The sequence below is a fragment of the Castor canadensis genome, chromosome 5 (genome assembly GCF_047511655.1).
Source record: "Castor canadensis chromosome 5, mCasCan1.hap1v2, whole genome shotgun sequence".
Taxonomy (NCBI): Eukaryota; Metazoa; Chordata; class Mammalia; order Rodentia; family Castoridae; genus Castor; species Castor canadensis.
The window spans coordinates 82,202,871-82,225,694 of NC_133390.1; the positions used below are offsets into that span (position 1 = coordinate 82,202,871).

The 22,824-nt window shown below is 40.4% G+C and overlaps 1 long non-coding RNA gene across 2 annotated transcripts in view; it reads left to right on the forward strand.

The window, feature by feature from the left end:
* Positions 1-12,200: 12,200 nt before the first annotated feature.
* The window catches only part of LOC141423269 (uncharacterized), a 44,745-nt gene continuing 34,121 nt past the window's right edge, over positions 12,201-22,824 (forward strand). Inside the window, exons 1-2 of one of the 2 annotated variants that reach the window (XR_012447993.1) lie at positions 12,201-22,416; positions 22,516-22,717. This is a non-coding gene — a long non-coding RNA (uncharacterized lncRNA). Of the gene's footprint in view, positions 22,417-22,515; positions 22,783-22,824 lie in introns of those variants that run through there. The other variant, XR_012447992.1, reaches the window with a different exon arrangement.

Consider the following 22,824-nt stretch of genomic DNA (forward strand, 5'->3'; position numbering starts at 1 on the left):
AACTCCTGGCAGGGTTTCAGGCAGTAATGTTTAACAGTCTGGTAATTAAATGAGAAACAATAATAACACAAGAGTCAGGTTTGGTTTCGACACCCTGGTGAGTCCCAATCCTCAAATTGAAAGTAGAATAGGTAGAAAGGGAGGGATACATTTGGGATTCTTCTGTAGAATTCCTGCTTTGTTCTTCTGCAGTTGACAGAACAAGAAAACTTATTTGGTCACGGACCAACTAGTACCACACGACTGGAAAAACTTGTGCCCCATAGACCACCTCTCAAGATTTAATACTGACAGGCTGGAAATAAGTTAGAATCATTAATTTTAAAATAATCCTCCCAAAAAACCTTCCTTCCAAATGTCTGGATTGGTTTAATGTTTGTGCGTTTGCTATTTGAGTTTTCTCCCATGCATTAATGAAACAATCTATCTAGTTCTGGCCCCTAGAGCTACAGGGTCCCCAGAAATGGAATGACCTGACTTGCGTGTGTCCCTTCTCTAAGTCATTTTGGCATGAGGGTCCCACTCTGATGGCAGTGGACTTCCAGAGTTCAGTACCCTCAAATGCTCCAGTGAGAGCAGCTCGGTCTATGGTTCACCTCAGGACAATGCAAACTGAGCTATGCATTTACTGTAATTCTAATCAGATGATTCTATAATTGGAAGAACACCAGTGGCATTCTGTCTTTGGAGTCTTCTCCATTAAGTGACTGAACAAGGGCCAGGGGACCTTTGCTTGTCCCAAATGCAGATCCTGATGGAGACTTTGGGATCTGGCTATCATTATGTTCCATTCTATAATAGGATCAAGTTCTTTCTTCTTTCCTAGTAAGATTATGAAATGTGAATAGCAGTCATTTTCCACATACTTTCGATAAATTCTTACCAATAGTTATTCTAACAGTGAAATACAAATGAAAAAAATAAAGTGTGTGTGTATGTGTTTGGGACAGAGGATGTCTATATAACCTTGATGAGGAGGTTAAATATTTGAGGCAAGTATTTCCAGATCTATATCCTAATCATATGTGATTATTAGAATGGTTGTTTAAAATAACAAAAATAATATGAATTTCTTAATCTCTGTTGATACCTCAATTAGAGACAAAGAGAAACATAGACAAACGTATTGAGAAGCTAGTTTGTGACAGAAACGTTGCAAAGTGTTTGGCTTTAGAAAATATAGAAATGAATCAGACCTTGACCTTGGAGAACTCATAATTTAGAGAGGGAGATAAATCATGATCTTAAAATCATAATCCAAAATAGAAAGTTCAGGGCCTGTGGCACCAAACCACTGGACCATTCGCTGCTGGGAATACCTGATTTGTCTTCCTGGAGGAGGTGGGATTTTTGATCCTGACTTTAAAGCATGGGAAGGATTTGCTTCAGGGACAAAAATGGTGAGAAATAATTGCAGGAACAAAGGCAAGAGAAGAAGCATGAGGATGTGGAACTGGTGAATGTCGCCTTCAGGCAGTAAGTAAAAGACTTTACTATAGACCCTTGGGGATCCCCTTAAAATATAGTTCCTGATGTAGCAGGTCTGAGTGGGTCCTGACATTTTATATTTCTAACCAATTCCCAGGTGGAGCTGAGGTTACGAGTCCAAGGATTCCTCTAAACAACAGGGAATCGTTGATGGTTTTAGAAAATTGGAGAATTCCTGCTATAACCTTCAGCCTTACACCTGCCTTTAACGAGACATTCTGAGTGGACACACACTACAATTAGTATAGCAAGCAGAGTTTCTGTGAGCACTTGCATTGTATCCTCCTTTCTCCACTTGTGCCATCCAAAATAATCCAGTTAGAGGGTGAAAGGGATGAAAAGACACTAAAACATGGATTCCAGAAACCAGACACAATACAAACCACAACGTGAATGCTGTTTGGATTTCAGAAATGGTTTCTCCTCTTAAAGGGCAGAAGTGAGCTGACAAACCCCTATATATTTGACAGTGATTTAAATACTGGGCCTCTGGCTTGATCACTAATAAAATTTTATAATAAGATGATAACACTTTAGTTGCACCAGGGGAAAGGTGGGATTAGAATCAGAAGATAGATCTTTATGTTTTGCTGCCTCTCTGCACTTCACATAGCACGAGAGAATGAATCATCCTTTCCCTACTGCCTCTAGGTTCTTCATGAGGTCAAATGAACTAACGGGGAGGAAAGTAGACCAAGAAATATCTTGCATGTGTAATGCCCCTCTTTAATTATTACAGGTAGAGACATAAATCTTTTCTCTCCTCCTAGGAATGGCTGACAGAGTGCTAGTAACCATTGGGAAGGGTGTGCGACATCCTCAGGGGCAAGGCTGTAGGTAACATGGCAGCAGAGATCCTCCTGAGGAGTTTGCATCCCCCATCAGGGCAGGATGCACCTGTGACTGGCGGGTTACACTTACCCTTGCATCTGGCTGTGCAGCTTCCGGTGATCTCTGGGGAAATGTTATCAGCAGCAATATTGCCGTGCAGAGCATCCCCTGGGAGTGATTTGGGGGCTAGACTCACATGCCCTGAGCTGTTTCCTGAGTTATGTCCTGTGTTTTCTGATGCCTACTGAAAGTTTTTTTGGCCACACCTCCAGATTAGGTCACGCAGGCAGGTAGGAATATTTGCTAGGTGAAGATAGGGACAAGAGCATCAGGACTCCAAGATCTAACAGAAAACAAACAAGACATCCACAAACTGTCTTTTGGCAGGAAAATAGATGGCATTCAAGATATGTGTAGGGAGACAAAAACATAACTCCTGAGAGCCAAACCTGCCAAATCTTCAATACTTGGACCAGGAAGATAACTCTTGGGGAGAATTCTATTGCATTTCATAATTAATAGAACTGGGTATTCTTTTAATAACAAGCATTAGAAATAACCATAGATCCTTTAACTTTGTACATACAGAAACTTAGGCATTTGTCAGAAAGAGGCTCACTTGGGTCACCTTGAATTAATAAAAGACCCCAGGATAAATCCCAAATCTCTTATCTGTTTCTTGCTGTTTGAGAAGGGTCATCCTTTTTGTCTCTCCTGGCCTTGGTGCCTTGATTTGGATAATCAGGAGAAGAGCTGCTGTCTCCTGACAATACTCTTCCAGCTCCAACCATTGATGGGGCCCAGGATCCCAGGCTTCAATCTAGGCCTAGAATATGTTCTTACCCAGGCTGTGCTCATAGGAATTATGCCTTCTCCCTTTATTGTCCCCAGGGGACTCTGCAGAAATGTGTATTCCCTGCTACCAAACCCACTTTCACAAGGGGAAAGCAATAGACTCTTCAAACAGTTGGACCACAGAATGATGCCTAGGTCCAATTTGTCAACCAGGTGCTCTTATGAAGGAAGTTGTATGAGTCATTGTCGGCCAGAAATGTAAATCTGGCCTGAAGCTTCCTTTGCAGCGAAATTCAGGTCATTAATAATAGTGACCATCTGTACAGCATGCTGCAGTTACAAAGCACTTTACATACTTCATTTGCTTATCACAACTATTCAGAGATGTAAATGTTATTGTTCTGCCTATTTTACAGAAGAGGAAAATAAACTCTGAAGATATGGTAGCATGCTCAAGGTCACAGAAAAGTTGAGTGGTAGACCTGGGACTTAGTTAAGGTTTTGGATTTTATAATTTATGTATTTACCACATCTCTTTGCATCAGGTTTCCCCTATTGCCTTGCTCAGTCTCTGAAAATATAAACAAAAGCAAGGAAGGTCAATATATTTGGGGCTATTTATGTGGAGCTCACTTTTGAAGAAGGGACAATTGTGGTATCCATATACATATGACAATCGTGGCAATGGCCTGGAAACAGACCTATGGTGCAGACAGGGCAGACAGCTTCTGTCCAAACCTGTCTACCCCCCCCATCCACCATCTCCAGCATCTATCATCTTCTGTTCCATGGACTGAATCTCAAGCCTCCTGATTTGAAAACCAGGGCTTTCCCTCCTATTTTTTAAAGTAGGAAGCTTAATTCAAACATCTAAAAAAGGAGACTGAATACTGTAGCAAACACTCATTGCAGTCAACTTTGGTGTTGTTAGGTAAACATTTCAAGTTCTTCCCTTCTATGCATGTGATTAAATTGCCACTTGAACAGGCTAAAGCCATGTAACTAGTTCTGGGCACCAGGCTGTGAAAGGAGGTGACTGTATTACCTCAAGTTTAGAGCATGTGATTGCTCTCTTTCCCACCATCATAGCCATCAGGAAGGAGGTGGTGACCTCTGTCAGTACTGGTCTCCGAGTGACAATAAGCAGTGCCTCTTTGCCAGCCCGTCACGTTTGAGCAAGTCTCCCCTAAAAAAAAAAAAAAACTAAATAACTACCCTCCCAAATCAAAACAAAACAAAACTTTGTTACTTTAAGCCACTGAGATTCAGGGGTTCTGTTACTGCAGCAAAACTACCTATCCTCACCCTTACATTCATATTCCACCACCCTTACTTTTAAAGAATGTTTACATTTCTTTATACCCATAAAAGCTTTTAAAGAAACAAAAAATTCCAAAACTGAATTCCTTTGTAGCTCACCTCTTCCCAGCTCTTTCTCTTTCTCCCCAGTACAATAACATCCTAAAGATGGTATGTTTCTGTCCTGTCAATATTTGATACATTTATTCTTTAAGTATGTGTCCAGGACAGTGTATACTATTGTTTTGTGTTTCTAAAAATTTCAGGAATGATATAATACTGATTTATCTTGAAAATTGCTTTTTTTTTCTTTCAACGTTAGAATTTTAGATGTTCCAGTGTTGGTACATTAGTTTGAGTTCATTCATTTTAACATCTACATAATATCCCTTTACAGAGGTATGTCACAATTTATTAAGCATTTCTGTGCTGATAAACTTTTAAATTTCATTTCCCTCTTAGAAGCAATGATGCTGTGAAAATCCTTATATAAGGCTCTTTGTATTTATGTAACAAATTTTCTTGGTTGTATTTCTGGGAGTAGAACTGCTGGTATATAAGGCATATTTAGCCTCAAATTTAGTAGATATGGCCAAATTTCTTTCCACAATGGTTGTATCCATTTATAGTTCTATCGTCAGTTTGTACTTGCTTTTGCTGCTGCTTTATATTGTCAAACACTTCATATTGTTAGACTTTCAAATTTTTGGCCAATTTGATATGTGTGAAATAGCATCTTCTTGGCTTTCAAATGTTCATTTCTTTGATGATTAGTGAAGTTTTGTATCTTTCCAATTTGTTTAAGGACCATTTCCTTTTCTGAGCTTTGCATGTAGATATAGTCTGTCAATTTATTTCTATTTTTTCCTTTCTATGGATGTGTTGATATTTTTCCTCCTGTACTCTGGGTACTAATCCTTGTGAGATATATAAATTCCAAATATATTTTCTGCATCTGTGACTTGTTTTTAATTTTGTTCATTGCCCAGTTCTCATTTGCTTACAAGCCGCCAGCTGCCTCCTTCTGTACACACTTGACTCTTCAGATCATAGCAACTCCTTGGTGAACATTGCTTGGAGGTGTGTTTTGAAAAGCCTAGGTTAATAAATGTTCCCTGGCTCAATATCCGTAGTAGGTTAAGGAATGTGTACTTACAGGAGAATCTGTGAAGAACCTGTTTTGCTTACTCAGGACTCTCATTTGCTAACACAATTGTGTAGTGAAAGCAAAAGAACCAGGTGTAAGTGGAAAAAACCTTAGTCACTGAGGGTTGTTTGGGCTGCTGCTCAATGGTGACTATATCAAAGGTGACTGATTTCCCCTGTCACAGTGAGTCCTGGCATGGTTTGCCTGGCTGTTTTGACATTTTGTTGACCTGCTATAAGTGGGAAGATACCTGAGAGAGGTTTCAGATTCAAGTGGTTCCTCTTCTCCCTACATGTTCCTTGAAAAGTCTGCACAAGAGTATCATTGATGGGAAGTTTGGGACAAACACACACACATATCAGAAGGTGAGAATAACCAGGGACTTGAAAATCCTTTTAGCCTGCTAGTGGGAGAGTCACTTTAAAGCTTTGTTTATCTCTCAGTGCCTTAGCTAACCCCAAAGGAAAATCTTAGCTCAGGACAGGAAGCTCAGAGCACCCAAAAGGATGACTACAGAGTGTAGCACTATTTATGTCTCCTCTTACGTGTCCCTCTATGCTATTCCCCAGAGGGCTTGGCTGTGCAGGTGCTCCAAGGGGGACTGAATGCAGTACCATCACTCCCTAGGAAACCAATAGGTACCACAAATGCTGAGCTCTGGGATCAATTATGTTGGTAAAACTAAGGCAAGGCGTAAACCAGAGTGTTGTGGCTTAGGAATGCTTCTGAAAAAAAGACTTGATACTCCCAAATAGAACCCTGTGGCCCCAGGGGAGGTGACCCCAGCTGTCTGGTCAACAAGCCAGAATGTTGGGCCTCAGGAGCTAAGACACACCTTCCGTTCCAGTTGACTCACTTGAGTGGCAAATTCTTTTCTACCTCACAATCCTCTCATCTTCAAAGGGAATTCATTAAGCCCCACCATGCCATCGGCACTTGGCCAGGTGTTGTACTGGCCCATTAGGTGGACATGGGCCATAGCCCCTGGAAGCATGACAAATGAAGTGGAGAATGGCAGCTGAGACCAATTGCCATCCCCCAAGATTGTTCTGTGGCATTTTCAATAAACCCTCCCAACTATTTGTGAGGGGCTCTTTGTATATACAGTGTCTGTCGCCATACCCTGCTCACTCTGTTCCCTTTGTCTGGGATGCTTTTCTACTTTTGTCTGCTCAGTATACTTAAATAGCCACTCCTTGGTGGAACCTTCTCGATAACCCTGGGCAGAATTAACCATCCTAAATTCTATATATTCCTATATGCTTTGTATTGGTAACATAGCACATACCATTCTGTGCTGGGACCATTATTGACATATTCTTCTCTCTCTCCTAATGGACTCTGAATTCCTTGATGGTGGATTCTGTGGCTTATTCATCTTTGTTTTCCCAGTCAGAATCTGGTGGGCTCTCAGCAAGTGTTCGCTGAATTAAGTGCAGTGATGAATTCAACTCATAATTTTATATGATTCTACCTTGTGGTGTAACTGGAAGCAGGTCATGTCTCTCTGAGTTTTAGTTTCTGTTTCTGTAAAATGGGTGGGGGTGAGGATAGATTATAAAAATGGCCTCTCAGAAGTTTTCTGATCTTACTGTCTATGATTTAAAAATTCTACTTTCCTAGTGGAAAACTGAGAGTTCATCATAATTCTTTAAAGACCACGATGATATTTCACTTACATATATCAAACAGCCTATTGTTTCCCTCCTACCTCTAGTCTGTCACCTTTCAAAAAATGTGTATTAGCAGTTTGCAAATTCTATGACTAAAGTTTCAAGAGGTTTGTGGGATTGATTGGTTATGGAAAGTGTGTAAGCTTTATGTTCCCTAGGGAAGAAAATTGTTGGACTAATTGACTCTTTGAATGGTGTTTCTGGCTGTATTTTTGGATGACTTGTCAACCTGGATATGTGGAAGGGCATCACTGTGTAGCTGTGTGTGTCACTCCTGCATCTCTCTGCCACTATGCATGTATAAGATCCAGTAGTGCTGTCCCATGAAGCCTGAGTTCTCCCTACACTCCTCTCTTCCCCTTGAGCTATAGTTTGGAATTTCCTACACAGAGAGCACTGAGTATCCCTCATACTCACAAGGTGCTAAAAAGTACGCAACTATGATCTTAGAACGTCATACCCAGTCCAGGAGATAAGACAGGGCAGGGATATTTTTTGACCCACTTTGCACTAACACTCTAAAAGGTGAAGTGTCTTGGAAGAGGTCACATGGCTAAGAGAATCTGAGCCCACTCTAATGAGGCCCCTTGATTCTCAGTTGTTCTGAATTTCATGACTCATTAAAAAATTATTTAGATTGCTGTTTTATTAACTGGCTGACTTTGGTCTTGTGTCTGGTAAAGCCAGAAGCAGATGAATTCTATTGAAAGAAAAAGGAGTTCTAACCTACTACTGATTTTGTGGGAGAAAGTAGCTGCATGCATTAGTGAAGGGGGAAATCAGATTAGTTAAAACTGTCCATTTGGTGGTTTCTATCATTAGCATCTCACTATGCCAGTAAATGAGTTGTCGAAGCCTGAAATAGGGCCTCCTTCTGAGAGCTTAAGATTCCAAGCCATAAAGCACTGTGGGATCCATCCCAGGAGAGCTCTCCTTCTTAAGTCTACAAAGACAGCAAGAAGGACTACAACTTATCAGTGCTCTCTCTGAGGCTCAGTTTTGTGTCTATGAAATGCACTTGCTTCAGAGGACAGTTGTAAAGGTCAAGTATTATGATGGGGGTGACAGTGCCCTAGGATCTGGGTGAAAACCGGGGAGCATCATTTCACTCTTGTTATCCTACTGTCTATCTAGTGGAGGGAAGTAACCCTAGCCTGTATTCTCCCAAGAAACACTTGGTAAGATTCCAAATACCTATAAAGGATGAATAACCACAGGCCCTGGCCTAACCTACTTGTCAAAATGTTGAGAAGGGTTAGGAAGATAATGGATGTCAGGGCATTTCTCAATCATAAAAGTGGCTATTATTATGACACATTCTTTTGCCTCCGAGGCTAAGAGTATCCCTGAATAACCTCAAAGGAGTTTACCCAACTCCTCTATGACACTATTTTTGTCTTAGAGCTCCCTCATCTTGAGACTAAAGTGCGCCCCTTGGCTGCAAAGCAGGAGAGGCTAGGCTGGAACTCAACTGCTTTGGGTTTTGCTTCACATACCTTTTGGTTGCTATTTTTGAGTCAATGCTTCCAGTTGTCTGTAATCATCTATAAGCTTCTGATTAATTTTCTTCACCTAGATTCCAGAGTCATCTCAAACTGAACATACTCCAAACTTTTCTCTGAAATTGTTCATTATCTGGGATAAAGCATTGCATATAAAAGCTGCCCTTATCAGAAAGTTTTGGGTAATTTAGATAGCTCCACCCTACCTCCAGCTCACACTCAATCTATCCTAGAGACTCTATTTGCTTGGTTTCTTTAAAATCCTTCCTCTGCCCTCAACTCCATCACCACTGCTTTAATTCATGACCTTGTCATCTTTCACCTAGACAATTGCTATGGCTTCTAAACTTAACTTCTTGTTATTTCAACCTGTTTCCACACTGCTTCTTTAGAAACTCATCATAAAAAATTAAAATCTAATCTTTTTTGAGAATCTTCCAAAGGCTGTCCATTGCTTTTAAGGTGAAATTACACTCATATCCTGGCAAATGAGGAATTCCACCTGTCTTATTCCAGTCTCATTCCTTGCAACTGCTTTGCTCCAGTAGCAATGGCTGCTGTGCCCTCAGTGCACATCACTGCTCCCCCCCTTCATGTTTTGGACATAGAGCATGCTTTGTACAGAGTATCCCTCTGCCTGGAAATCCTTCCTCTTTTACAAACCTGATGTTCTCCTATTCTGGGAAGTTTTCCTGATCTCCTTTCAGTGGCCACCATAATTAATTATGTTCTCCTTCCTCTGTTTGCTTTAGTGCAATACTTTAGTAATTATTTAGTGAAATACTTTAGTAAGTATTTCTGTCATACTTACTGCATGCTTCTGTGACTGCTGAGTTCCAAGACTAAATGACTAAAAGACTTTTGTAATCTTACTTATTGTAGATTTCCAACTGTATACATGCATCTGACATAGTTGAAGCCTGATGAGTATTTGCTAACTAAATGGATGAATGCAGAGATAAAACACACTGTTTTACATGGCTCAGTAAATTCGAGTTTAGAATATGTTGATGAGTGGTATGGGGATAATAGGTGTTGTGTTGATCAATAGAACTTACCTTCAGGATATCTAGAGGAGAGTATAGCTAGACAGTGCTTTATATAAACCTGGCTGAAATCATGTCTCTGTTGGCTTTTGGTAGGTGCCAGGTGGCAGATATGAAGTGTTTTTCTGTTCACAGTGGCCTCAGCAGACTTCTGTATGCCTGCCCTAGGCACAGATATGTATCTGTACCATCCTATGTGTGGGTGGGTAGGAGAAGTAAAATTTTATTAAGGGAAAGAAGAAACCTGCATAGGAAGTGGGTTATAAGGTTATCTCCCTGTATAGCCAGAATTCCCTCAAGAAGCATTTCTTTCTATCAAATACCTGGCATAGAATTAATAGAGAATCCATCAACTTTCATATCATGCAGAGGTTTTTTTTGTCTAGTCCTGTCGGTAACTCACTAAACTGGAGCACTTGTTTAAAGTGCAGATTCCCTATGTCACTCCAATAGACCCTGGCTTCAAAGATGGCCTCAACGTTGGCTGGGTCTTTTAAGTAGACTCCACTGCCCAGCTTCCCAGTGGTGATGATGCAGTGCTAATCTGATGGAGCCTGGGCTAGTTCTTGGTTTTAACCTCCATGGATCATTGAAGTGAAGGTTTACAGGCAAAAGAAGTATCCAGTGTCCTTCTGCTTTGTACAATAGAGCTACCCAACAGGCCGCAGTGGTGTTCACTTCATGCCACATAGCCATGCTTGAGCATGGCTATACTTAGCAGAGACACTCCAGAGAGGATCTGAGTTCCTTGCAGGGCTTGGCCAGAGCAGTATAGATTGATGATTATTGTGAAGCACAAATCCTAGTAATCAATGTTTGAAGTAAATAATAGCAACTCAAAGGCAAATAGGATTTTGCTCTTCTTGAAACTCTTGCAATTACATTATTTCCTTTGATTTCAGAGCAGCCTTGCGGAGCAGGCAAAGCCAGGGCTGATACTATTTTATGGATGAAGACTCTGAGACTCTCAGAGAAAACAGGTGACTTGAACAAGGTCATATAGATGGGATGCTAACACCTGATCCCCAATTTTTTGACTCTTGTTATCTGGCTCTGTTTTACTCACATTACTTGCTGCTTTCAGGTCATCAGATTTGAAAGTTGAGAGTCACTTCTTAGGATTATAGAACTATATTTGAGGAGTCAACAATGCCCATAAAGACGTGTACAATTTTGATTTGCTACAAAATGCCAATTATAAATGTAGGTAAATGTAAGAATAGCCATTTCTGAATTATTAGATGAGAACAACTCAGTGACTTCTGTTAATACTTGATCCCATACATCAACAAGACATCCAGAGTTTGTTATAACAACCTTAACTTTCAGAGAGATTTCCAGTGGTGAGCTAGGGCTGGAGCTCACTTTTGGGAGCCAGCTGTGGGTATCTCCATCATTATTGATGTCATATTGATGGTTTGAAATCAATAGGCCATGGTACAAGTACTTACACAACAGAAATCAGCAAATTTTATATTTCAGAGTGTTTTTACCATCATAGAACCAATTGTTAAACATTTACCAACCACCAGAGCTGCTGCTAACAATGACTGGCACAAATCAGAGTTCAAATGTTCACCTTGGTCATCTGCATGGAACCATCTCCAGTGCTAATTTTGCCTGTAATCACAAGTAAAACCCTAGAGGCATTCCTTAAATAGGAGACTCTTTCCAGTTGAGTTTGCAAAATCAGACTGATGAGTTTCTATAAATAGTCCTTACCTTTGTATAGTTTACAAAGTGTTTTCATATTCTTTATTATTCCTGAGGTTCATTTGATCTATGGGGCAGAAGATGTCTTTGCTTGGTAGAAAGGAATGGACTGGAGATCCAACAGGTGACGTGACCACTACCAGGGTCACAGGTCTTACAAGTGACAGATGGGGCTTGAACTGGGTCTTCAGATTCCTTGTTCTGCATACCTTTCCCTTGTGCCAGTTGCCTCCACCTAGGATACTTGCAATGCCTGGAAGCAGGCAGCTGTCTGGCACACAGAAGAGGTGCTCAGCAGCAATCTGGGGTTAATGATGGATTTGGCTCTTGACAGAAAAGCATAGACATGCTAGCTGGAGAGTAGCTATACTTTGGGGCTCTTTCCTATTTACTGACCTGGTTCAAGGGAAGGAATCCCCTCTTTGACCTTGGTCCTCTCTTTGATTCCATTAAAACTAGTTATGGGGATTTTATGTTTTGGGGTTCTGTTCTCAGTGGGAGTTTGGAGCCTCTTGAATGACCCAGCATTAATGTTCTGCTTCTCCTCTTGCACAACCCCCAGCCTTGCTTCTGCCCAGTTTTGTATTGATTGGAAAGCATTTCACAACACATTTTCAAAACATGCCGAAGGTCAAGAATGAATGACTCATGGGTAGTCACATTTCTTTTTGCCTCAGTCCCTCAAAATTTTATTGGTTAGGTCGGATAATAGACATCTGTGAAGAAACAGAGGCAAAAGTTAACTGTCTAATTTGAAAAGTACCTCCTGATCTTCTACATAGGAATTAGCCTGCTGAATCACTTGGGCTTTTAATGCCAAGTCTCTTGAAGAGTACAAGATGGAATTTCCACGTTGATTTTGTTGCCACCTTATCCCAGAGCACTAGAGGTACTCAGCTGAGGACAATAGCTCAGGTGATATTGGGGGGTGTTTGCTGCTCTGATAATCTGTGATTCTGTATTAGTCCTTTTGAGCTCATAGATGTGACCTCTGATCCAGGCTTAAAGATCATGACTCAGCTGTCTGCCTGAGGCTCAGGAGACCTAAGGGGGAGCAGGGAAGAATGCCTGGAAGTGCAGTAGCAGACAGAGTTCCATACCAGGAGCGAGGAATCTGGGCTGATGCTCAGCCTTTCCACCTACAACCTGAATATTCTGACAAGTAGCTTGACCTGTTAACACTTCAGTTTTTTCATCTGGGAAAGGAAGATGTTGACAGTGTTTTCTTTCACGGGGTTGTTTGGAAGATCAATTGATAGCATGTGTGTGAGTGTCTTTGGGCATAAACCTTAATACACAGAAAGGCCTACTGTGTGATTCTCCTTGGACTAGTAGAATGTTTTGGGTGGGGGGGAAGAACAGGAAGATGATCTTGTTTTTATTTTCCATATGCAAATTTTTTTCTGATTTTTTTTTTCCCTAAAACTATAATCTAATGTACAGAATTAAAGCTTCTGAATGCCATTTCTAACTAGAACAATCATGGGACTGGAAGTTTCTTAGTGGTTCCCCCTTAAGTTTTCATACTTCAGATATCTTGAAGTTCCTTTTAGTCTAACACAATATTTCTAACAAAGAAATAGGAGGTGCAATGAAGTCAAGGCTATGAGTGTTGCCTGTACCTCTTTACTGCCAGCCTAGTCTTCCTCAGCTTCCCTGCCCTGCCTGCATCTTGCATCTTTACCCTCTCTCCTCACTGAAGGAGGAGCCAGTAAGAAAGGAATCAAATTCCATTATGTAAAGAACATTCTGGCTGAGGAAAGACAAGCATGTGTTTCTGCTTCCTTAAAATTGCTTTCTCCCACCCCACCCCACCAGCCTGTCCTCTCATCAGGACATGTCAGAACTTAGGGAGACTTTGGCAGTCACAGCTCCCACCTCTTCATTTTACAAATGAGACACCTAAAGCTCAGAGCAGAGAAGTGGCTTCCCCAGAGCCAAACAGCCTACTTGTGGCAGAGTCAGATTCAGGTACCAGGCTCCTGACTTCTCCACTACACCAGACATTGAGAGAACACAGAGAACCCAGAAGAAGAAAGAATAAAATAGATCTTTGTGGAGTGTCTTGGGCATCTGGTTTTCAAGGATAGTTTTTAAGGATAGCAATGATGCCTCAAAAGCTAAGGTTCTAGCTTGAATGAACTTATGTAATCAACATTTATCACAGAACATGTGTCATCAAACACCTGCCAGATCTGAGTGTTGGCACCAAAGCTGCTTTCATTGTCAAAGAAAAGAGGGGAGAAAGGAACTTGGCTGAACAAAGCTGGCAGATGTTTTTACTAGAAAATTCAGAGGTAATTTCTAGAGGAACAGAAACATATTTTCAAAGTCTTTTTTAATTTATTTAAATGTGCTCGGGTGAATTGAGTAGTTAAAGGAGTGAAAAATACTGAGAACCAATAGGTGCCTAAGGCCACCAGGCTCCTATCCTTTCTGTCTGCCTTGGTTATAGAAGCCCGGAGATGGCAGACCCAGAGGTAGCCCAGAGCAATGTCAGGTTACTGATCTCCATCTAGCCTCCTAAACAAATGCATCCCTAAGAAGTCTTGGTTCTCCGTGGAATCTCTTCTCATTAGCAGAACACAAGAGGAGTCGGAGTCATGGACCATTTGTATGTCAAACTGAGCCCATCCATACAAAGATGATGGCCTGATTTCCAAGTCAATCTACATCATCCAAAATACATGGGTACTTCCCACTGACAACCCACACATTTCTGAACTGTAAGATCTGTTATTTTATTTACTCATTTAATAGTTATTATTGGGAGAGCATCGGACTAAAAACCTTGTCACACTTGCAGGCATGATGAGCTCTTTGAACCTGATTCCTTACCCATAAGATACTATTCGTTATCTGTCTCACAGATGTCACAGAGTTGTTGGGAGCAATGAGTGGAGAACATGTGGAAATGTTTTGTAAGCTCTAAAGCCTACTATGACTGTGAAGGAGTGTTACTCTTCTTCTAAGGGATTTTAAAATAACATAAGAGATTGTCCCTACCCTCTAGGAACTTACAGCCCAGTGTTGGGAAACCAAGTCACACCCAAGAGAAACACATACACACACACACACACACACACACACACACACACACATAATCACCTCAAGGCTGTGAAATATTTCCTACTTAATTAATGATTAAAGACTCTGAGCCCACTAGGAGTACAGAGAAGAGTGAGATCATCAGTAAGGTAGAGAAGCCAGGAATGCCTCCTGGAGGAGGTGCAACTGTGGCCAGATGATGAAGTGGACAAAGAAGATAAAGGACAACTTTATGGTGTGGCTCAATTGAGTCAACTGGTACAGGATTTTCTCTGGAGACTTTGGATAGACCAATCTACTTGGAGTTAGAGCTTCTGGTCAGGCTTGAGTTGTGTGTTTATAAATTTAAGGTAAGTTACAGGCAAGGGAGAGTCAAAGCAGATTTCAGACTAATGACAGCTGATGTTGTAATGATGATGTGGGAAGATGTAAAGGTGATGAGTAGAGAGATACAAGAGGGAAAAGGGCTGCTGTAGGAATCCAGGCTGGAGATAATGAGCTTTTGGACTAGACCAATGGAAATGAAGAACTACATGTAAGTGGAAGGTCATTCTGATTGCAGTGAAGGACAAGTCATATTATTAGCCCTCCTCCTCTCATGGTGACTAAATTTGAGATTTGAGTTAAATTGGGCAAGTAGGGAAAACAAAAAAGTCAGGAGTTTCTTTATACAACATTGGAAAATCCTTGAAAACCCAAATTGTTCTCATCATGTCTATTTGTCTATTTATCAGAAAGTATGTGAAGTTTCTGGCTGATCTGTAATCAGAGATTATCAGAGCTAGATAGGATCCTGAAGGCCACCTGGTCATGTGTAGGGCTAATTTAAGAATTTCTGCTCAACAACCCCAGCAGCAGTACTCTTCTTCCTTCTTCTTGAACCTGTCTAATGAAGGGCTTCACTGTCATTGGAAGAAGCTCTTCTGGGTGTTGGGTGTGTCTTTGGCTTCATAAATTTTAATTTTGGGTCTTTTGAATTTTCCTGCCTAGGTTTTCCTTCCCTCCCTCCCTGTTCCTCTTCTCCCTTTCCCTCCTCCTCCCCACTTCTTCTTTTTTATAGGCTCTTGCTATATAGCCCAGGCTGACCTCCTGACACTCCCAACTCTACCTCCTAAATGCTGAGATTATAGGCATGAGCCATCACACTCAGTCTGACTGGCTTTCTTTTTGGCCCCCAGTATCATACCAATCCTTCAAGCTCCTCTTATAAGGTCTTGATTCCACCATCATCTAGTTGAAGATACAGGCCTTGTCTTCCTAAGTTATCCTCATCATCCTTTTCATTGAATAAGTAAAGTCCCCTGAAACTTCTTCAATTTCACTTTCATTTATCTCTTGACCCAAAGACAAGATAGTTGGATCCTGGCTCTTAAAGAAAAAAAAAGAAAAAATGAAGGGATTGTAGAATCCTTATTTACTTCAACTGGGGAATTTATTTGTTTTTTATGTAGTGATTTTGCTCTTGCACATATTTCAGGCCTCATGAAACTGTGAAATAAGTGTTTTCATCTCTTTCCTGATCAATTGGACATCTTTCCAAGGGTTTGGTGACAGAAATCAAATCCAGCGAGTGGGAAGCTTGGTAAGATTCAGAATAGTCTTGCCACATACCAAAAACAGAGGAGCAAAGTTAGATTGGTTGCAAAGGGCAGCAGACATTTTATAATGGACATACTATGTATTCAGCATGGAAAAGGGCTTCAGCCAGTAGGAGCTGATGTTAATAAAACAAAAGAAAAAATAATAATGAACAACCAGGAAAGCCCTGAGGCAACTTTTCTTTTTGTAGGTAACATTAAAGCATAGAACCCTTCTTCATTTCATGAGATATTTAAATGCTCTAACATTTGCAAAAAAAAAAAATTATTATGCCTAAAAATGCTGCCACTGAACACCAAATTACCACAAAGCAGAGAAAGAATCGTGAGAAAAGGAATCATCCTACTGTTTTTGAAACATCTTAATTGATACTGAGGAAACACAGGAGACAATATATGTAAATATACCACTGTCCTAGGAGAGAATTCATCATTACCTAAGCAATGGTGAATTGCCTTGGTGTGTTTCAGACAATGTAGAAAACCTTTAAGATTCACCTTGCAAGTTTAGAATAGAAGTGATCATCTTTAACAAGAACATAGACAACGCTCCAGCAGATCAAAACAAACAGGCAAACAGACAGAAGCAGGCCATTTTTCTCTTTTTGGCACTGTGCAGGACCATATGCTTCCAGAGATGGGAATTTAAAAATAGCCTGTCACACAGCTCACAATGTTAGCCCTGGTGCACCATGGGAGTGGGAAGGATTGCCTCACACTTAATAATAGTGACACTTCACTTCTATAACTAGCCTTTTTTCAGAATCACCAAGACTAATTTTCAGTTACTATTATATTCTTTTTTTAAAGATCTAAACTTCCTAATAGCCTTGTAAGTTGAGTAAAAGATGGTTCAATTCTTCCCACTTTCCAGAGATGATGGCTGATGTATGCAAAGGTAAAGGCACTCACAAGATTGTAGAGCAGTTAGGGACTTTTCTGTGCTGTTCAAATGCCCGGGGTGGCCACGTGCAGCAATCTCCAGGGCCTGTGAGAGCCACGGGTTCATAGGATGTTGCACAAAAAAGAGAAAAGGTTGCTTTCCATTGCCTCTGTTTTGAAATGCACTGCCTTTCATTGTAAGCATTTCATCAGTTTCTAATTTTAAGACAAATTGCTTATAAGCCAGGGTGACCTATATTTGCTGACATTTGAAATCAAAATCTCACATCGGTAAATGCCTTAGATTTGCATTTGGTGCCACTTACAGAGTCATAGTAATAATGTAAATTTTCACATCTCCTAATTCTGTGTACTTGAAAGTGATTTTACATTCACCATCTCATTAGAGTTGTGTACCAAGTTGCATTAGGCTGGCAGAGGTATAATGAGAGGGAACAGGGGCTCACAGTGTGAGAGAACCTTCCCATCAGCTGAGTGCCACAGAAAGTGACCACAAACCAGGTCTTTGCTCTGCATACTTGAGTTATTTCCTGCAGGCCACACTGCATCTTAGGACAAAGTAACGTGTTAGAGTTGGCCGCAGAGTGTATGTACTCCGGAGCAATTCCACCACTACTTTGGTGCCCGATACTCAGTTTCCAACTGGTTATGTAACCCTGAAGGGGGTTCTGGATGTGACAGGAACCAGGCAAAGTTGGTTATGAACTCTCTTATAGGGAAACTCACGGCATAGGAATGAGTCACAGAAGAGAGTGTGGACATATGGGTAGCCCAGTGATTCATGATTGGCTAGGCTTAATCCCTATTCCAACGCAAGCTCCCTCAGTTCTGTGCCATCGCCAGTCTCTCTAACATGCTCAATTCCTTTGAGAGTTTCCCTTTTATTGTACCTGGCTGAATACCAATCCTGGCAAAACGTAATGACTCTCATTCCTTCTCTGTTTGCACCTAAGCAGCAGAATGCGTTAAAACCACTGCAGACCATGCAGGTCAGCTTATTGTACATTTGTAGTCATAAACCTCTCATATAGGGCCCTATAACACTTCTAGAAAATTTTGTCTTTTCAGTCTCTAGATCAACTTTTTCAATCTTGGCTTCTACTGTGCTGTACTCTTCCCATTCTTCGGGATAATGATGCTTCTTTGTTACTATCAGAGGAGAATTATTTCATTTTTCTACCTCCAGCTCCTTAATCTGCCTACAGCTATACCATTTACACCATCTCCCTCTTATTACAGAGAGGAAATGTCATGGTTTCTAACAGCTACCCTCCCACTTATCTTCTGGATCCGATCTCCTTTTCTCTATTTCTTTCCTTTAACATCAGTTTCTTTTCTTCTGTCATGTCTGTCCTATCAGCATATACCCTGATTCTTTAATGCTGTCACAAATTTTTTTAAAGTAAGATCTATAATTTCTGTCTTTACTTCAGCTCCCCTTTTCTCTTCAACTCTGCTCTAATTTTCATCTGGCCCATAACACCACTTAAATAGCCTTTATCAAGGTCACCAATGACATACATGTTTCCAAAGCCAAAATGTACCCAACTAACTGGATTTTTCAGCTTAATTTGACATGGTTGCTCCTTCACACTTCATTAACACTTTCTACTCTAGACTTCTGTGATTCTATGCTCACCTGGATTGTCCTTACCTTTCTGTCTCTTGTGTAGCACTTCCTCCTCCACATCACATTTTGGAGTGGTCTGGGGTGCTTGCCTATGCTCTGTCTGTATGCTCCTGGATAAACTCTCTGAGTCCCACCACTTAAAAATACCATCTATATGCAGATAGCTCCAAATCTCTATCTTTAACTGACTTTTCCCTTGAGCTCCAGACTTGATAACTCTAGTTTTAGGAAGAAGGTAAAAGATAATATGCATTTCATACAAATCATGACCCAGACAGTGCTAATGATTTACTCCTTTCCCATTCCCAATTCTTCTTCTCAAGTCTTCCCTATCACAGGAAGTAGTTCTTAGTCCTCCAGATATTTGTTCAAGGCAAATAACTAAGAATCACTCTACTTTCCTTTATTTTCCTCAAACCTCATGTTTAATAGTTCCTAAAATCCTAATGATTTTATATCTAAAATAATCATCAGGTTAGACTATTTCTCACCATCTCCACTAGTGACTATCTTAATTCAATCCACCATCATGTTCTTCTGTCTACACTTTTGCCCCCTATTGTCAGCTTTTCAGGTAGCAGCCAGACGAATTTTTTTAAAGCCATAAATTATAAAGCCATCTCTCTGCTAGATCTCTCACCATGAACTATAAAGGCTTATATGATCTGGCCTGACTGCCCGTCCAACCTCATCTTCCTTTACCTTCTTCTTCATCCATAATGTTTGCTGGCCTTTCTCACCCTCAGACTTTCCAATCTGAGGAGCTGTGCTTGCTTTTCCTTCTGTTTGGTTGCTCTGCTTTCAGATCTATAATGGCAACTTCATCTTGTCACTCAGGCCTCATTACAAATGTCACTCCCTTAGAGCAAATTCACTTAACCAATGTCAAGTGGGGTAAGGTATTCCTAAGTTATTCCTCTCTAGTACCAGGTAAGTATGTATCCAACTTTCACCAGAGAAGTGGTTTCAGAGAGTTGAATTTTAGTGAATAATACTCTCAGTGTTTTTAGTTAGTCAATATGAAAACTGAATTTGAAATTTGTTTTTAAATTCAAGAGACGACTACACTGTCTTTTGTAGTTTCTGAAGACATTCTTTGCTGTGTCACTGAGTGACCTTTTCTATAAAGCCCCATATGGGGAATTCTTTTAGGCATAAGTACTAGAAAAGTTTTGTTTCCCTCAAGGAATTGAGAATGACACAACTGATTTTGATTTTTTTGGCTTTATTAACATGAATTTTAGAGCCAAAATTCTGACTGATTTATTGCAAATATGTAAGATTGTATGGCTTGGTTGTCTGTCTAGACAGCACTACCCGACAAAACTGTCTACAATTATGGCAATAGTCTGTAATATTCAATAAATTTTTTTTAAAGCCACATGTAACTAATGTTTACTAAGCTCTTAAAATGTGTAGTGAGACTGAAGAATTAAATTTTAAATCTTATTTAATTATAATTAATTTAAATTTAAATAGATGTATACCTGTTGGTACCACATGGGAATTTCCATTTCAAAAACAGAAAAAACTGAGTTTTATTGTTTCCTAAAGACACACAGTTGTTAAATGGTTGAGTCCCTATCTAAATCCCATGATCTAAACTTAGGAGTCACCTTCTTATCTGTTCTTCCTCCCCAGAGTTTTGGGCTTTTTATAGTCCAGAAGGCCATTGTTTTCCTGGTTAGACAAGGAGTTACCTTAATCTTTCAAATCAATGCATTCCAAATTGTCTTCTCAGTCTTTGGAGTGGCCAGGAAAGGCTTAGTATCACAAGCAGAATTAGTAGGTAGGTTGCCACCAGGTAAGTGCAGACTTATCCATTTGCCCACTGTGCTGTACAAGGAACACCACTTCCTAAGTATGACATGATATGAAAAATCTTGGGAAGCATGTGAACCTAGATGTATGACATGACTCACCAGCAGGGCTTAGCATGAATTTTCCCACAAGCCATATCACACAAATTTCATAAGATTCTTTTAAAAAGGAATAACTAATCCCACAAATTTCACTCATTATTTGTTAAAAGCAGTGTTTCTCAATTATCCCTGTATCTCCAACATGTTGATCCCAAGTCCTGGCCCTATGCTGATCCTCAATACATAAATTATTTTGCTATTTCATAGAGCTGCATTTTTATTTTGATTAGTATCTTAGAAAGTTAGAGCCATAGGGGCTTTGAAGAATTTAAGTCCAGCCCAATGAGGTTAGCTGAAGATCAGTATCAGAGTTAGGATTAAATCCCTGGTCTCTGTCTTGTATAGTCCAGGGCCTTTCTGACCACTACACTTGTAACCAGAGCTATTTCCTTGGGAAATGGGGCAATGGAAACATAACTGAAATTTCATCTGGCCTCTGCAGATGTCAGGAGCAATGGAACACCTGCTTCCCCTGGCTCCATTAAAGTTCACAGACCTAGGAGAACCATCCAGCCTGCTTTGAGCCATATGCCTGGAGGCCACAGAAGCATGCAGGAAAGTGAGAGGAAGTGGAAACGTGTGAGCAAAGTGCTTAAAGCGATGTGCTCACCACCGGAAAAAAAAATAAAAATAAACACACTCAGAAATAGTGTAACTGATATGCAAAGAAGATCAAAACAAGGGTTTTAAAATATCTTGGCTGCTTTAGAGGAGGTGGGGGTGGCAAACGAAGCAAGATTGCAAATGTGTTGGGGGAGGGGATGGTGAGGTAGATGGTTCACTGTAGCCTGCCAGGCCATGAGAACCCTGAAATGCAAGGGTATATTTCAGGTGAAAATATGGCATTGAGATGTGGAAGGTAGAGAAATTGGACTCAGAGAAATGAATGAAGAATAGAATGATCCTCACCAGAGGATGAGAGGACAGGGGAAATGTTGATCAAAGAACACAGAACTTCAGATAGAAGAGTAAGTGCAAGAGAACTATTATACAGTATGGTGACTATAGTTAATAACAATATATTGTATTCTTGAAAATTGTAAAGAATAGTTTTCATTTTTATAAAATGACATGGTTATGCATATTTTAACTAGCCTGATTTAATCATTCTACAGTGTGTACCTATATCAAAATATCATGCTGTATGCCATAAATATATGCACTTTGAATTTGCTAGTTTAAAAATAAATAGATAAATAAGGCAAATGTGGATGGTATAAATTTCTATGGCCAGCTTAGAGGCAGATAGGACATGGGAACAAGAACTTGGGAGTCCCTCAGCCCCAAATTCTTCCCTCTCAAACCTCTTTCTGTTCCCTGAGGTTCTGCTCCATTTGCAGCCATGGACATTTGTCCCAGGCCAGGGCATTTAGGTTCAGGCAGTCCAGTACTGGGAGGCACCAGGAAGTCCACCCAACTTGGCTTAACCTTAAGGCTCAAGTTCCAATTTGGAACGAATGTTCCAGGGTTAAGGGCTGAGCAAACTCAGGAAAGACAAACTCCCCAATCTTTTAGTGAGAAATTCTCTTTCCTTTCAGTGTGTTGTGAAGAACTGCACAAATGCTCTCTCTTTAAAGGAAAAAGGTTTTATTTTGAAACCGTTTCCTGAAATGGGAAACCAAAAGGTTAGTGATGGCTGTGCTGGCTGTTCTTAGACTCCTTCTGCCAATTTAACCAATCCTAATTATAGTCCAAGGATCATGGAACATTTCAGGTATCAGAAAGCCATCAGTCAACAGCACGGGTACAAAAGAGAACATTTGCTCTCTACAGATCCCACTGGCCTCATGAATTTTAACAGAAGAAATACACAGGGATGAGGTGAGGTAGTGGTGGTAGAGGGGTGGTTTTGGAAATTAATCCTCTCTCATATAGGTCTCGCATTTCTATTTACAAAGCACTTTTGCTTCTATTATCCAGTGAGATGGCCTGGGAAGGGCTCGTCATCAACATTTTCCAGTTGAGAAAACTGATGCTCCAAGGAGAAATGGTCCAAGGTTACCATGAGTGACCCACAGTGCTGAGTGTTCTTATGGAGTCCCGAGGAATTAGAGATAAGAATGAGACTCTCACTGTGATTTTGAGGTCCTCCAACCTCTTCCTCTTCCTTTAGTAAAGAAGGGTACATTTAATATTTTAGTGATGGAACAAAATTTTTGTACCAATACATTTTTTCTGTGTTTCTTACTTGTCTAATCAAACTCTTCTTGAACTTGAAAATTGCTGTAG